The sequence below is a fragment of the Podarcis cretensis genome (genome assembly GCF_951804945.1).
Source record: "Podarcis cretensis genome assembly, chromosome: 16".
Taxonomy (NCBI): Eukaryota; Metazoa; Chordata; class Lepidosauria; order Squamata; family Lacertidae; genus Podarcis; species Podarcis cretensis.
The window spans coordinates 30681179-30697863 of NC_137186.1; the positions used below are offsets into that span (position 1 = coordinate 30681179).

Here is a 16685-nt window from a genome sequence, read left to right on the forward strand (position 1 = left end):
ATGGTCCCGGCTTCGTTGTGGGGGGGGGGACGAGTCTCCGAAAGGGCTGCTATTGTCCCTGGGCCCGCCTCACAGCGCTGGTTGCTGCAGTGAATTGATGAGCGCGCTCACTCTCTCTCTTTCTCCCCACCCCCACCAATTCCCACCCACCCCCCTTCACCACCTTTCCCCCTTTCCGGGCCTGGTGTTTTACTCTGTTGTTCTAATCCGGTCTGAAGTCCGCTCCCACCCCACTTTGCCCTTTCCCCCCTTCTGCTCCGGGCCTCAAAAGGTCCCTCGGAGAGAGAGAGAGAGAGAGCAGAGACCACCTGAAAAACAGGGAGGCCACCCACCCGGACCCTTTGAGGCCCTCTGTCAATTCCACCCCCATCCCCGCTTCTCCTGTGACTGATAATTTACAAAGGAGTGTGGGGGGGGGGAATAAGGGATTTAACACCCTTCCACCGTTTTTTTCTCCCCACATACCTTCGTATTGAGCTGGGGTGGAGTGGGGTGGAAGAGAGAAAGAGACTTTTATTGATCAGATAGAGCCCTTTGCAGGTTATTGTTATTTTTAAATACTTTTCAGTAAAGCAGGATTGCAGAGCTATATAATGCCTCTGGGTCTATTACTGGGCGAAATGTCATTTGCTGATCAGGTGAAATTAGCCGTGGGAAAGGAGTAATACGCTATCAATCTTTGGATCGATGTTTCTACCCTGGTTTTTCTGGCCCTAATAGTAAATCAGACATCCTGGCTTGTCGCGGTTTACTGTGTACAAGCAGTAGGCCAGTGCAGGTTGCCTGATCCGTCTTTTAATAGGTGCAAATGCAACTGGTTTAAAAGCACCAAACAAAAGATTTGACAGGCAACCTGCATTGGCACACTGCTTGTTCACAATAAACCGCGGCAAGCCAGAAAGTCTTTGGCAAATGCAGCCGGTGTAAAAGTACCAAAGGATAAACCTGACTTTCTGGCTTGTTGCAGTTTACTGTAAAGAAACAACATGCCGATGCAGGTTGCCTGATCAACCCCAACTTTGTTCTGCCTCTGACCAGGGCAGGAGGAAAGGGACGTGGTGGGGGCGGGATGCCCTGGGAATCGCCACTGAGGGGGGTGACAAAATGCTAGGCGGCACTCACCGCGTGGACTGCAGCGCACCCAAGCCATGCGTCTCTCCTGGGAGTGACACGGTGGCTTGGGCGCCCGCAGGCTCTGCCCCAAACGGTCCACCCGCTGCCTCCCCCTCAGCTGTAGGGCAGCTGAGTGCTGCTGCCTCTGACCACAGCGGGATAAAACTAAGCAGAAAGAAACTTTAGCTTCCTGTTATGTTTGAATCAGGGATCATCCCACAGTCAGCAAACCAGCAACAAACCATGCTTTAAGGTTGGTTAGTGCCTGTGACTTGTTAGGTAAAGGTAAAGGTACCCCTGACCATTAGGTCCAGTCGTGATCGACTCTGGGGTTGCGGCGCTCATCTCGCTTTACTGGCCGAGGGAGCCGGCGTACAGCTTCCGGGTCATGTGGCCAGCATGACTAAGCTGCTTCTGGCGAACCAGAGCAGCGCACAGAAACGCCATTTACCTTCCCGCCAGAGCAGTACCTATTTATCTACTTGCACTTTGACGTGCTTGGTAGGCAGGAGCAGGGACCGAGCAATGGGAGCTCAGGCCGTCGCGGGGATTCGAACCACCGACCTTCTGATCAGCTAGCCCTAGGCTCTGTGGTTTAACCACCCGCCACCCGCGTCCCACAAGACTTGTTAGGGGGCAACAATTCAAGATCCCTGTTTCTGACGTGACGGGAAGCTGAGGCTAGGGTGGGCAGGGTGAGGCATTTGGTTCAGTTTGCACCTACCGCATTCACACTTGCTGAAGCAATATACAAACCAAAAGAAAAGTTTCAAATTTCCACTTCTCTGAATTTTGCTGTGGACTTCTCCAACCAAATAATGTGTTCAAAAATGTTTCATTTGTGTGTGTGTGTATGTGCATAAAGCCTATTATTAGTGACATTATGCATGCTAAATAAAAAAATATGATGCATAACTAGGCATACTATAATAATAATAATAATAATAAGCTTTATATTAGGGGAAATTGCTTGCAGAAATGTCTATATTAGTCCAAAGTACATTAAAAATGTTGCTTTAGGAGAAATTTGCACTGAAATGCCAATGGATTTTCACAAGGACTTTAAAAAATGGTTAATTATAACCACAGACTGCTGAGGAAATGTGGAGAAAGGAATTTAATACTGAAGATATGAAAAACTGAAATTGACAGATTTGTCAAAAGCTTTTTGGTCTGGAAAGGACCAAAGGGGGAGGGATCAGGCAGAATTCATCATCAAGCTGCTAGTCCACAGTAAACCACAATGAGCCAGAAAACCTGGGTTATTGATACATGCAAACAATGGTCTTCTTATTCCCAGCCCTCTTTCAGTATCTCAAGTTCAATGCACTCGTAACTTGTGAAGTCTTAGTGGACTCAGTAGCAAATCTTTCTGAGTAATGATGCTTAATATCTGGTTGCACAGGATCTAGCCTATTTAAAAAAACGAAGATGAGGCAGTTTCTTCTCTTAAGTCTGCCACAAACCCCGGAACAAAAATCCGTCTAGGAGAAGAACACAATGTTATCCAACGCCAAATAATATATTACCGCCCTTTCTAGATCGCAAGAACTGTTTGTCTTCGTTTAACCAACCTGCCCCTTTTCTGCTTTTGTTTCTGGTTCAGTTTCTACTTATTTATTTATTCCTTCCCTCGAAGAGTGCCCCCCCAAGGAAAAGACCCTATAAGCAATATTGCACTACTAGGACCCAACACAGAAGCAGAGGCAATATTGATAGGGTCTTACCCTCAAGGTTCTCATATTGGACGTTACTTCCTGCATCAGGTGACTTGAGTAGTTTCGTAACGTATCTGTAAGCATTGCAATTGCACAGGGGGGGAAACGTTAGAAGACCAACCATCAGAAGTACAAGGCAATCTCTCCCTTGCTTTTACCAATCTATTCAATAACATTCTCTCATTAGCGGGGATTTTTGCCTCTTACTCCCTCCACACAACCACCCTGCAAAGAAGGCTACAAACTTTCCCAGCTTAAGGGAGGGGGGGGGGACCGAGGCAAATAGGCCAAAATGACCCAAAATGTATGTTTGTGGCTCAGCAGAAATTACATCCCAGCTCTCCTAAACCAGAGGTTAAAACTACAACTTTGCACTCACTTATATGAGAGCAAGTCTCTTTCAATCCAGTGACCATTATTTCTAAGCAAGCAAGCATGGATCAGGCTACTGGGCCATTTTCAGACACGAAACCAAAAGGGCTTTTTGAAAGGTTTCTGCATCCAGACGGCAAATGCAAAAACTTGTTATACAGGTCATCGCTTTGAAACAGCCCACTTTATCCCAGACTCACAATATTCATGCATGTATACAAATAGTGTGAGATGCCCCAAAGGTCCAAATATCCTGAAATGTGAGCTCAAACAGAATGTTTCTAGGAGTGCTTCAGTCTGTCATCATTCTGTCTAACAGCAAATTTGGGTGGCAGAGTGCTGATCATTTTGGAAGTGAGGTGGGCCCATCCCAAAAGCAGGAAATGGTTTTTACATACCCAGAGGACACCCTAGGCATTGAGAAGTTTGTAAACGAAAACTTTTTTTAAGGCCTGCGGGTTCCCTAACTTACAGAACACAGAGGGCACCGGGATGAGAAAATAATAGAATAATTCATCTTGTCTACAAAATGAAGCTTCCTGGTATTTATGTACAGTCGTACCTTGGTTTTTGAACAGCTTAGTTCCCGAATGTTTTGGCTTCCGAATGTAGCAAACCCGGAAGTGACTGTTCCGGTTTGCCAGTGGCGTAGCGTGGGGGGTGCAGGGGGGGCCGGCCGCACCGGGCGCAACATCTGGGGGTTAGGGTTAGGGTTAGGGGTAGGGTTAAAGGTAAAGGTAAAGGTACCCCTGCCCGTACGGGCCAGTCTTGACAGACTCTGGGGTTGTGTGCCCATCTCACTTAAGAGGCCAGGGGCCAGCGCTGTCCGGAGACACTTCCGGGTCACGTGGCCAGCGTGACAAAGCTGCATCTGGCGAGCCAGAGCCACACACGGAAACGCCGTTTACCTTCCCGCTGGTAAGCGGTCCCTATTTATCTACTTGCACCCGGAGGTGCTTTCGAACTGCTAGGTTGGCAGGCGCTGGGATCGAGCAGCGGGAGCGCACCCCGCCGCAGGGATTCGAACCGCCGACCTTTCGATCGGCAAGCTCTAGGCGCTGAGGCTTTAACCCACAGCGCCACCTGCGTCCCATCCAGGGGTAGGGTTAGGGGGCGCAAATCCACGGGTTAGGGGGCGCAAATTATTTGCCTTGCCCCGGGTGCTGACAACCCACGCTACGCCACTGCGGTTTGCGAACTATTTTTGGAAGCCAAACGTCCGTCGGGGCTTCCAATTTGTTTTTTTAACGTTTTGGAAGTCGAACGGACTTCCGGAATGGATTCCGTTCGACTTCCGAGGTACAACTATATTAGCAAAGAGCAGCTGTACTGGGAGCTCAGATTGAATCAATGGGTTCAAGTGGTTCTGGAGTTTCAGTTCCAGGGGTGGCGAACCTGCTTTTTCCCAGATGTGGCCAGACTCCATCTCCCTCAACCAGCATGGCCAATGGTCAAGAATGAAAGGACTCCACTAGTAAAGGAAGGACTCATCTGAGAAACCACTTCCTTCTCTCCAGACCCTTCTGGGTGTTGAGAGCAGTAGGAGTCCCTCTTGGCTGTTCCACCTCCCTCAGATGTTCAGGGGTGGCTCAGGAGACAGCACTCTGTGCGGCAGCCCTTAAATTGTGCAATCCCCCCCCCAGCTGTTTGGCAATTGCCGCCACCCCTCTTTACCTCAGCCTTTGACACTTGAGACACATGTTTTCAGGTCCCACCCTATTCCTGTACCCGGGATCTGTTTTTAATTCCCAATTTTAAATTGCTGTAACTCGACCTTGGACCAGCTAGTGGAGGGCAAGTAATAAATTTAATTCGCAATAGTCATCATAATAATACTGTTGAGAGTTGCAAGCCAAAAATATACTGGGTGGTGGAACAGGTTTCCTACCCCTGGGGTATAAAATTGCCGATGGTGAGGGAAATCTTATAGATCTGTGCAATATACCTAAAAACTAGGAAAAAAGCATGCTCCCCTACCACAGAATTATTCGCCACCCCTCTTCTGCAGCTTGATGCTGACCATCAATTCATTGATTTAATTTATTGACCGACTGGAAAATCCTATATGCAGAAGCTCTCGTTTCCTAGCAGAGAAGTGCAGCCAAATTCACACGACGTAAAGTGGTCTCGGGAGCAGACTAGATGCGATGTTAGGGCTGGTGTCCCAGATTTAAAAACCAAGCAAATGAACATAAGAAGGCGGTGTTGTTGTTGTTGTTGTTATTTTAAACATAAATAGCCAGCAAAAGGATGGGGGCTGAGCCATATTGCGCCAATCATTCGAGGGAGACGGGGGAAGGTTTCTCAAGCCGAGGGCTGTGTTATCCCAAACTAAATTGACTGGGCTGCGTTCTAAAATTGGGTCAGGTCGTGCCAAAAGTGGGTGGAGCCAAGCAGAAACACGAGTCGCACACCTAGGCTCCATCTGCACTATGCCTTTAAAGAGGTATCGTGCTTCTTTTAAACTGTAACGGCTTCTCCCAAAGAATGCTGGGAAGCGTAGTTTGCTAACGTTGCCAAGATCTGTATAGGGCCTCGCGCAAACACACCCCACCATTGCACGCCCAATTGAATTTATGATCCCAATGAGAAATTTCATTCCTATTTGCAAGTACAGTGGTACCTCGGGTTACATACGCTTCAGGTTACAGACTCCGCTAACCCAGAAATATTACCTCAGGTTAAGAACTTTGCTTTAGGAGGAGAACAGAAATCGTGCTCCGGCGGCGCGGCGGCAGCAGGAGGCCCCATTAGCTAAAGTGGTGCTGCAGGTTAAGGACAGTTTCAGGTTAAGAACAGACCTCCAGAATGAATTAAGTACTTAGCCCGAAGTAACACTGTAAGATTTCCAATCAGGGGTCAAAAGACTGGTGCTCTCTTCCTTCTGTCATGCAATGGTCGGATCCTGCCAAACACCCTAGCTGCTGCTGCCCCAGGTGGCTATTTATGTTTTTTTTTTAATCCTGCCCGCGTGGTATAACCACATGACTCAACGCCATGATCTAGGGTGGCCCCAAGTGTCAATTTTTGGGGTGATTGCCCCAAGATACCACTTATCTTGCCTGCATGCCCATTGCCCCACCAAGTTGACCACAACTCACCAGTATAGTGACCCACCAAGACCTCAATAAACTTCCTGTTCTTCCTGCCTGTAAAAAATAAATAAATCAGAACATAGGAAGCAGCCATATATACCAGGTCAGACTCTTTCTCCACATAGCCCATGGATGGGAGAACATCTGTGGCCCTTCAGATGTCACGGACTACAACTCCCATCAGCCCCAGGCAGCATGACCAGTGGTCATGATGGGAGTTGTAGTCCCTCAGCAGCTGGAGGCTCACAGCTCCCCCACTGCTGGTCTATTCTTATGGCATCTCAGTTCTCCAGGGTCTTGAACAGAGGTCCTTTCCATCTCCTGTCATCTGATAATGTTTATACAAGCTGGAAATGCCACAGGGCCTTCTATATGCAGGGCCCTGGGCTCTGTTTGGCTGGCTGGATTGTGAGTTGCCCTGGGGTGCCCTAGGACACACCCTCTTTTGGGAAAAGTCTGTAGCTTAGTGGTAGGGCACCTGTTTTGCAGGTGAAAGCTCCTCAGCATCTGCAGGTAGATCTGGGGGAAGAGTCCTGCATGATACCTTGGAGAAGTCATTGCTAGTCAGTGAAGGCAGTAATGGGGGAGATGGACTGTTGGTCCGAATTCGTCAGCTTCCTAGGTCCCTCACACAGCTGCTTCTTAATTAGATTTTCTCAGGAATCCCAATAACATTTTAAGCATTACGAGTTATTGGAGGGTTCAAAGATTCAAACAATGACAGAGAAATTTAATATATTACTTTAAGAACAGAAGAAGAGCCTGTTGGATCCACCTAGTAGTAGTAGTAGTAATAATAATAATAATAATAATAATAATAATAATAATAATTTATTATTTATACCTCGCCCATCTGGCTGGGTTTCCCCAGCCACTCTGGGCGGCTTCCAACAAAACACTAAAATACAATAACCATAATAATAATAATAATAATAATTTATTATTTATACCTCGCCCATCTGGCTGGGTTTCCCCAGCCACTCTGGGTGGCTTCCAACAAAACACTAAAATACAATAACCTATTAAACATTAAAAGCTTCCCTAAACAGGGCTGCCTTCAGGTGTCTTCTAAAAGTTTGGTAGTTATTTTTCTCTTTGACATCTGATGGGAGGGCATTCCACAAGGCGGGTGCCATTACCGAGAAGGCCCTCTGCCTGGTTCCCTGTAATCTCATTTCTTGCAGTGAGGGAACTGCCAGAAGGCCCTTGGCACTGGACTTCAGTGTCCAGGCTGAACAATGGAGGTGGAGACGCTCCTTCAGGTATACAGGACCAAGGCCGTTTAGGGCTTTAAAGGTCAGCACCAACACTTTGAATTGTGCTCGGAAACATACTGGGAGCCAGAGTAGGTCTTTCAAGACCATGTTATATGGTCTCGGCGGCCGCTCCCAGTCACCAGTCTCTAGTCTAGCATCTTGTTCTCACAATGGCCAACCAGATGCCTTTAGGGTACCTGCCAGCAGGATTCGCAGACAAGACACCCTCCTCTCCTGTGTTTTCCAGAAACTAGTATTCGGAAGCATTCATTGCCTCCCACTTCTGAGGCAGAGAAAAGCCATCCTGGCCTAGTAGCCACCGATAGCCCTCTCCCTTCATGAAATTATCTAATCCCCTTTTTAAAGCCATCTAGGTTGGTGGCCACCAATGCCTCCTTTCCTGTGGCAGTGAGTTCCATAGTTTAGCTATGTGCTGCACGGAACCTTCAGGGGTGTTTGAGGTGGGCAGAGTGTCTCGGTCCAATGATATTTCGATATGCAAATAGTGTGTCTTCATTTTGTGAAACACTGGAGTGGAATGCCATTGCTAGGTCGATATTGGTCAGTCTTCCCCAAACTGACGCCCTTCAGATGTTTCGGACTACAGTTCCCATCAGCCCCACATAACATCCGTTTTAGAAAGGCTGTTTTTGGTTAAATGAGCATGCAAGCTTGAAAATGAAACGTACCACATCAGGAAGTTGGAAATTTGGTTTAAGAACAATTCATTAAAGGTCGGCTTTTTTTTCTTAGCAATTTGCATCAGTCCAGCCCTTTATATTACATAAACTTCATGGTATACTCAGCCAAATAGTATCGGGATTGAATGTGCTGGTTGTCTGACTTTTCTCCCCCTCTTTAATTACTCTGACTTCCTACATGTGATTTGCTCAATGAGCTTTTTAAGTTGCGATCTTTCCCAGTCTGCATCTGTACTGGAAGTTGTTTTCACGATGTTGTTATTGTTCTATCACTTATATGCTGCCCTAGGCTCCTTTGGGAGGATGTGCAGAATATAAAATTTAATGAAGCATTCTCATCATCTATAGGAAATGAACTAGTGTAGGGAATGCACGGGTTCTCCAACATTAATTATATTTCAGCTTTCAACAGAAGTACTAGCATGTTCAGAAGGTAAAAGGTAAAAAGTAAAGGACCCCTAAGTGGTTAAGTCCAGTCAAAGTCGACTATGGGGTTGCATGCTCATCTCGCTTTCAGGCCGAGGGAGCCGGCGTTTGTCCACAGACAGCTTTCTGGGTCATGTGGCCAGCAGGACTGAACCGCTTCTGGTGCAACGGAACACACTGTGACGGAAGCCAGAGCACACAGAAACACCGTTTACCTTCCCACTGCAGTGGTACCTATTTATCTACTTGCACTGGTGTGCTTTCGAACTGCTAGGTTGGCAGGAGCTGGGACAGAGCAACAGGAGCTCACCCCGTTGTGTGGATTCGAACCGCCGACCTTCCAATCAGCCAGCCCAAGAGGCTCAGTGGTTTAGACCACAGCGCCCCGCACGTCCCTACAGCATGTTCAGAGGAGTATTCAGCTTGGTGTTTTACATGTAAAGTTCCCAGCATTCAATCCCTGGCATCTCCAGGAGGGCATAGGAAAAGACTCCAGTCCAAATCCATGGAGAGCCACTCTGGGTCAGTGTAAACTATCTCTAGCCAAGCTGGTAACCTCCAGCTGCAGAATTCTCCCTCCCTCAACTGTTCTTCTCTGATTACTTTCACAGGGTTATCTTGCTTCAATCCGCCTTATATCATTGCCTCTCATTTTTGTTATTTTGTTATGTGCAGCGTTGATTTATTCTATTTTACGTTTGGCATATATTTAATATTTATGCCTGCTGTACACTGTCCCTGGTGCCTGCCTGGATGAAGGGTGGGTTTAGAATTAACAAATAAAGGAAATGTATTTGGGGGGGTTGTTTCTCCTAGAATGCTGTAACCTTTGCTTAACATAATACAGTGGTGCCCCGCAAGACGAATGCCTCGCAAGACGGAAAACTCCCTAGACGAAAGAGTTTTCCGTTTTGGAGGTGCTTCGCAAAACGAATTTCCTATGGGCTTACTTTGCAAGACGAAAATGTCTTGCGAGTTCCTGCAGGTTTTTTTCCCTTTCCCCCCCTTTTTCTAAGCCGCTAAGCCGCTTATCCGATAAGCCGATAAGCCGCTAAAAGCTGCTAATAGCGCTAATCCGCTAAGCCGTCAATGGGCTTGCTTCGCAAGACGAAAAAACCGCCAGACGAAGAGAATCGCGGAACGGATTCTTTTCGTCTTGCGAGGCACCACTGTATAAAAATCAACTACCCGGTACAATCCTATACTTGTCAAGAAATGTATTCTCATTTACCTGGCTTCTGAGTTGACACGTGTGGAATTGCTCTGCTGATATATACCACTTTTCTACAAATCAATAGGAACAATACTCAGAATGAATGAAACATGGGTGCAAAACATTCATATAATAGTTCCAGTAATTCTTCCAACATGCCTGTACCGCAGGCCAGTGAGATTTTGACTAGAAAACTGGCAGATCACACACACAGCCTCATCTTATCTTTACATGTTTGAAATTTATTTCTAGAGTCCTGGCAAGGTAGATATGCCTGGAGCTAGCATAAAGGGACTGTCCTCAAGGCTACCCTGAGGGAAGTTAGTTCAGTTGGCATCCAAAATAGGTCCGCTGGTAGAGCGTGAGACTCTTAATCTCAGGGTCATGGGTCTGAGCCCCGTGTTGGGCTAGATGACCCACGTGGTCCCTTCCAGTTCTACAATTCTATAATTCTCAACCCAAGCCCAGTAGTGTACTCTGCTGCAAGCCAACAGAGAAGCATCAGTTCACAGCTGGCCTGGGGAAGATGGGAGTTGTGATCCAAAACATTTAGAGAACAGCAGGTTGGGGAAGGATGGCAGAGACAGCTGCTCTTGTTGTTTTAGAAACAAGTGTGCTTTAAAAGGTAAAGGGACCCCTGACCATTAGGTCCAGTCGTGACCGACTCTGGGGTTGCAGTGCTCATCTCCCTTTATTGGCCGAGGGAACCGGCGTACAGCTTCCGGGTCATGTGGCCAGCATGACTAAGCTGCTTCTGGCAAACCAGAGCAGTGCACGGAAACGACGTTTACCTTCTTGCCGGAGCGATCCCTATTTATCTACTTGCACTTTGACGTGCTTTCGAACTGCTAGGTTGGCAGGAGCTGGGACCGAGCAACGGGAGCTCACCCCATCGTGGGGATTCGAACTGCTAACCTTCTGATCAGCAAGTCCTAGGCTCTGTGGTTTAACCCACAGCGCCACCCGCGTCCCTTTGTGTACTTTAGGGAGAGGAAATATTGGAATATCACGCACCGAGAGCTTTAGATCTATTTAAGTTGGTGTCAAGTTGGACTGTCACCTGAATGAATGAGTTTTAGGTCCCATTTGCACTATGCACTTAAAGCGGTATCGTATCACTTTAAACAACCACGGATTCCCTCAAAGAAATCTGGTAACTGTAGTTAGTTGTTGGGAGACCCTTATTCCCCTCACAGAGCTGAAATTCCCATAATAGTTTAATGCTTGATCCTTCTGCCAAAGAAGTATAGAACATTTTTCATGTATGCAACAACAGCAGCAAGAATACTCATCGCGAAGTATTGGAAGACACAAGATTTACCCACCCGGGAAGAATGGCAGATGAAGTTGACGGACTATATGGAACTGGCGGAAATGACTGGCAAAATCCGAGACCAGGGAGAAGAGTTGGTGGAAGAAGACTGGAAAAAGTTTAAAGATTATTTACGGAAATACTGTAAAATTAATGAATGCTAGAAAAATGTTGGAATGAAGTTATATGGCTTTAGTAGAAATGTTATAAGGAATTAAGAATAAATAGATTAATAGAGTATTAAAGGAAAAAATAAGGTTAGAATGTGTTAAGATAATTATAGGATTGAAAACAGAGGGAGATGGAAAGGAATTGCTGAAACAATTAACAGAAGTGGAATGCAAAAAGGGAGGTGTGAGGAGGTCGCGGAAATAAGTGAATGAAAGATAAGATACTGAAATTATTTGATGTGTTTTAAATTGTTTTGTTTTGTTAGTTTAATGTGTCAGTGTTATGTAGTGTTTTTGTATTGTATTGTTCTTTTTTTGTAGTGCTTAAATTGTTGGAAAAGTAATAAATATTATTTAAAAAATAATAATAATGACTGATCCTTCTTCCCAGGGAGTTCTGGGAACTGTAGCTCTGGGAGGAGCCTGCTAGCAACTCTCAGCAAACTACACTTTCCAGAATCCTTTGGAAGAAGCCATTACTGTTTATAGAGTGGTATAATAATAAGTGCTCTCAGTGTCTGGTGCAGAAGGGTGTCCTAACCGATTAACAGTGAAATCCAATAAATCAGAGGTGAGCAGAAAGGAGATTGGGATGTACTGGTAGATCTCTGGGTGATTCATAGTAGATCAGCAATAACTTATGTCTCCCCAATGTGGAACAGACTCCCGCAAGATATGGTGGGCTCTCCTTCCTTGGAGGCTTTTAAGCAGAGGTTGGATGGTCATCTGTCATGGATGCTTGAGCTGCATTGCAGGGGGTTGGACTAGATGACCCTCAGGGTCCCTTCCAAATCTAAGATTCTGTGAACAACAACAAAATGGATTCTCCACCTTCCCAGATTATACTGATGAAATGGACAAAAATGGTGGGGATGGGGTGGAGCTGAACTCTTGAGTTCAGTTCAGTTCAAGGCCTACAGCCAAATCCCAGTCCAGGATCTTCTGCTGTTGGGTTTCGGAGGTTTAATCAAAAGCGCGCACACACACACACACACACACACACACACGAGATCCCACAACCTTGGAAGCTGCCCAGTCCATGCTATGCCTGTCTATTGAGAAATAAGCCTCACTGTGTTCAATGGGCTTTGCTTCCAGGTAAGTAGAGTACCTTGAAGCGGGTGGCGCTGTGGGTTAAACCACAGAGCCTAGGGCTTCCCGGTCAGAAGGTCGGCGGTTCGAATCCCCGCGACGGGGTGAGCTCCCGTTGCTCGGTCCCTGCTCCTGCCAACCTAGCAGTTCGAAAGCATGTCAAAGTGCAAGTAGATAAATAGGTACCGCTCCAGCGGGAAGGTAAACGGCGTTTCCGTGTGCTGCTCTGCTTTGCCAGAAGCGGCTTAGTCATGCTGGCCACATGACCCGGAAGCCGTACACCGGCTCCCTCGGCCAATAAAGCGAGATGAGCACCACAACCCCAGAGTCATCCACGACTGGACCTAATGGTCAGGGGTCCCTTTACCTTTAAGCAAAGTACAGCTTTTATGGGAGCAAGCTCCACTGAAAGCAAAAGGACTTGCTGCAAAAGAAATGTGCATGTCACTAAAACAATGGCGTTGCAGGAAACTGAATAGCTCAGTTGGTTAGAATGTGGTGCTGATGATGCCAAGGTTGCAGGTTTGATCCCCCTATGGGGCAGCTGCATATTCCTGCATTCCGGGGGGGGGGTGGACTAGATGATCCCTGGGACCCCTTCCAGTGCTACAGTCCTATTATTGCAAGCATACTTTCTTCACTTTTAAATTGCAAGTATGTGTTGCAGCAAATGTTGTAAGATGGATTCCCTCTTGTGAGAGAATGGCAGAAAAGGGACTCCTCTAAGATTGTCCCCATCATCTGCCATTTTACAAGTGCTTTATAAAAAATATACAAAACAGAAAGGAAAGGCACATAGACATCATAATCATACAATAAACCAGTGCTTGGAATGAACTAATTTGGACCAACTAGCTCATGAATAGGGACGCAGGTGGCGCTGTGGGTTAAAGCCTCAGCGCCTAGGGCTTGCCGATCGAAAGGTCGGCGGTTCGAATCCCTGCGGCGGGGTGCGCTCCCGCTGCTCGGTCCCAGCGCCTGCCAACCTAGCAGTTCGAAAGCACCTCCGGGTGCAAGTAGATAAATAGGGACCGCTTACCAGCGGGAAGGTAAACGGCGTTTCCGTGTGCGGCTCTGGCTCGCCAGAGCAGCGATGTCACGCTGGCCACGTGACCCGGAAGTGTCTCCGGACAGCGCTGGCCCCTGGCCTCTTAAGTGAGATGGGCGCACAACCCCAGAGTCTGTCAAGACTGGCCCGTACGGGCAGGGGTACCTTTACCTTTACCTTTTAGCTCATGAAAACAATTCCAAAATCTCTGAATTTCACCAGAAAGTAGTTTCTATGATTTCCAGGTGAACTGAATATGAATAAAGTTTCTTTCACAGTGGAATTTTGGGTGATTTTAATTCAATTCATACACACACACACACACACACAAACACACCGTGTTTGACTGTGGCCATTGCATTTATCATTTTTATCTATCTGAAAAGTGATGCAGCTGTTTAAGCTTAAAGATCATAATTGTTGGGGAAAGTAAATAAAAACATTTTTTCACATTGCATTGTGTTTTTGTTTTGATGTTTTCTTAGTCTTACTCAAGCTGAGCAGCTTGTAAAATTTTGAAGACTGGGGAAGTAAAGCAGAGGTCCACATGAACAAAGTGTGAACTGAACTGGAACGGAATTAAGTTTCTTTTTTGGAGGTGGCAACTTGGAACTGGAACCAATTCCTATTTCGAAGGGGTGAACTCGAATTATTGGAACTAAATGAACTTCCCAAGCACTGTAATAAACAAATAAACCAGCACAACATACAAAAACACCACATTTTTAAAAAATGAAAACCATAAGAAATCACATCAGTGCACAACTGATTACTAGACACAACTATAAATTAACTAACCAGGGGCAGCAAGAATATTATTGGAACAAAAATGGAAGCAAGAAGAATTACGGACAAAAGAAGAATGGAGGATGAAATTAATGGACTATGCAGAACTAGATAAACTAACAGGAAGGATTCGAAATCTGCAGGACCAGAAATTCACAGAAGACTGGTGTAAATTTACAGATTATTTGAAAAGTAATTGTGATGATCAGACTACGTTTGTAGGTTTGCAAGAAGTTTTGTGAGGTGAATTATTGGAACTATAGATAAAGGGGAGGATGGTTAGTTAAGATACGGTGGATCATCAGAGGTGCTGATGGAAGTCCAAAAAAAGATTGTATAAGTGGTGAAGTTTTGTGGTATGTATTATAATTTATATGTTAAAATTAATAAAAATTATTATAAAATAAATAAATAAATTAACTAACCAGGAATGGAAACTTGTTACCCTCCTGATGCTGTCAGACTCCCATCAGCCCTAGTCAGCATAGCGCAATGGTCAGGGATGATGGGATTTGTAGTCTAACCATATCTGGAAGGCCATGAGATCCCCATCCTTGCATTAAATCACTGGCAAAGGATAGTTTCAAGAACTTTATATCAGTTCTAAAAACTTGTGTGCAAAGATTTTCCCTGGGGAAGTTTGTTCTGAAAGGTAAGACCATTTCCCCGTTCGTTAGTAAATTTAAGAAACAGCCTCAAAGTTTTCCTCTGTATGTTTGCAAGTGCATTTTTCATCCACAATCCCTTCCAAGCTTTCCTTCCCCTTTGCCATGTGGAAGAAACTTTATCGTAGTTCCAATATTTTGCTGACAACATAGTTGATCTTTGTACTTAATTTTTTTTTAATGAACTTTCCCACTAGTGTTATCTGATTAATTGGGATGCCTTCTTTTTAGCCAGTTTAAATGTTTGTTTTTTATTCATTCTTCTAATTCAGTGCTTTCCAGAGTGGGGGTAACTCACTCTGGAAGGCAGAGAGATTAAGCGGGGGGGGGGGGGGATAAGGAGGTGGGGGGCGCTGGAGGTGTCAATAACCATCAGACTTTGAAAAGATGGTATCGCTGATTCCAGTTCTTCAATTTGTTTTATTAATTAAGCTGAATAGTTTTCACACTGGGTTTCGAATAAATATGCAAGTAACTCTGACCGTTTCAAACTTTATGGTGCTATAATCTTCCTTCGTGGGCCACGCAAACCACAATTTCGAATAATGCTTTTTATAGGGTGGGGTGGGGGGAAGTGGGGACCACTTTATGGAACCCAGGGGGCAGTAGCCCAAAAAGTTTGGGAACTACAGATCTAACTGATTACTTAATCAAAGCTTGCAGCCCGTAGTAGCCAATGGATTTCAAATACAGTGGTACCTCAGGTTACAGACCCTTAGGGTTACAGACTCCACTAACCCAGAAATAGTACCTCGGGTTAAGAACTTTGCTTCAGGATGAGAACAGAAATTGTGCAGCGGCAGCAGCAGCAGCAGGAGGCCCCATTAGCTAAAGTGGTACCTCGGGTTAAGAACAGTTTCAGGTTAAGAATGGACCTCCAGAACAAATTAAGTTCTTAACCTGAGGTACTGCTGGCGCAAATCTGCACTCCTCTGTAAAAAAAGATTGACAGGAGAACTCCCACTTGACTCTTTCGTGGTTGGGTACCACGTCTACGTTCACCAAGAAGGTGAGGGTGCCTTCTTGGCAAAGGGCTACAGTTGCTGTTTTGGAACAGGCAGGCAAAAACAACCACAGAAAGCATCGCTGCGTTGAAATCGAGGTGAGCAGGGCTTTGCCTCCTCTTTCCACTGTTCCCCCCCCCCCCCCAGCAACTTTTCATTCTCTTTCTAATTCTTCGAAAAGGAAAGAAAGAGCATTCGCTGCATTTTTGGCATTCCAGCCTCGGCTTCTTAAGGTATCTAGCAAGCTGGTACAAATCCTGCCAGAAAACGGGGATTCTTTCAGCCTTGCAAGAGCCAACCTGTTCCGATGTGTTCAGGGAGGGTTCCTAAATCTCTCAAACTGCCCTACCTCTCCTGAGCAGATGGCACCGTACTTTGCAGGCTGGGAAGGGGGGGAAGGGGCGCAGCGGTGAAGACAGATCACTGCATCAGCAAACAAACACCCTCCACACTTTTTAAAGCACTTTCCTCATGTCCTTTTCCACTGCAAGGAATTCCCGCACCCCCATGCCTTAACCCATTCTGTCACCAGTTTACAACGCACGCTACAACTGCACACCAGATCACACCCCTTTCTCAGCAGAGTAGCAAGAATCTGCATCTTCAGATGCTTCTGTTGTTGTTTTCGAAAACGAATGACACAGCTTCTTAAACCGAACAGGATGTAAAATCATAGAATCGCAGAGTTAGAAGGGACCCTGAGGATCATCTAGT

The 16685-nt window shown here is 46.0% G+C and overlaps 1 protein-coding gene and 1 long non-coding RNA gene across 3 annotated transcripts in view; one reads left to right on the forward strand and one right to left on the reverse strand.

Annotated features, from left to right (window-relative positions):
- The window catches only part of YDJC (YdjC chitooligosaccharide deacetylase homolog), a 128168-nt gene that overhangs the window by 93273 nt on the left and 18210 nt on the right, over window positions 1-16685 (reverse strand). Inside the window, exon 2 of one of the 2 annotated variants that reach the window (XM_079957103.1) lies at window positions 6305-6352. The gene's annotated coding sequence lies outside the window, so the exon portion shown is untranslated. Of the gene's footprint in view, window positions 1-6304; window positions 7081-16685 lie in introns of those variants that run through there. The other variant, XM_079957102.1, reaches the window with a different exon arrangement.
- LOC307205102 lies at window positions 3861-6294 on the forward strand. The gene is made up of 3 exons (XR_013833868.1): window positions 3861-3915; window positions 4308-5819; window positions 6048-6294. It is a non-coding gene; the product is annotated as an uncharacterized lncRNA (long non-coding RNA).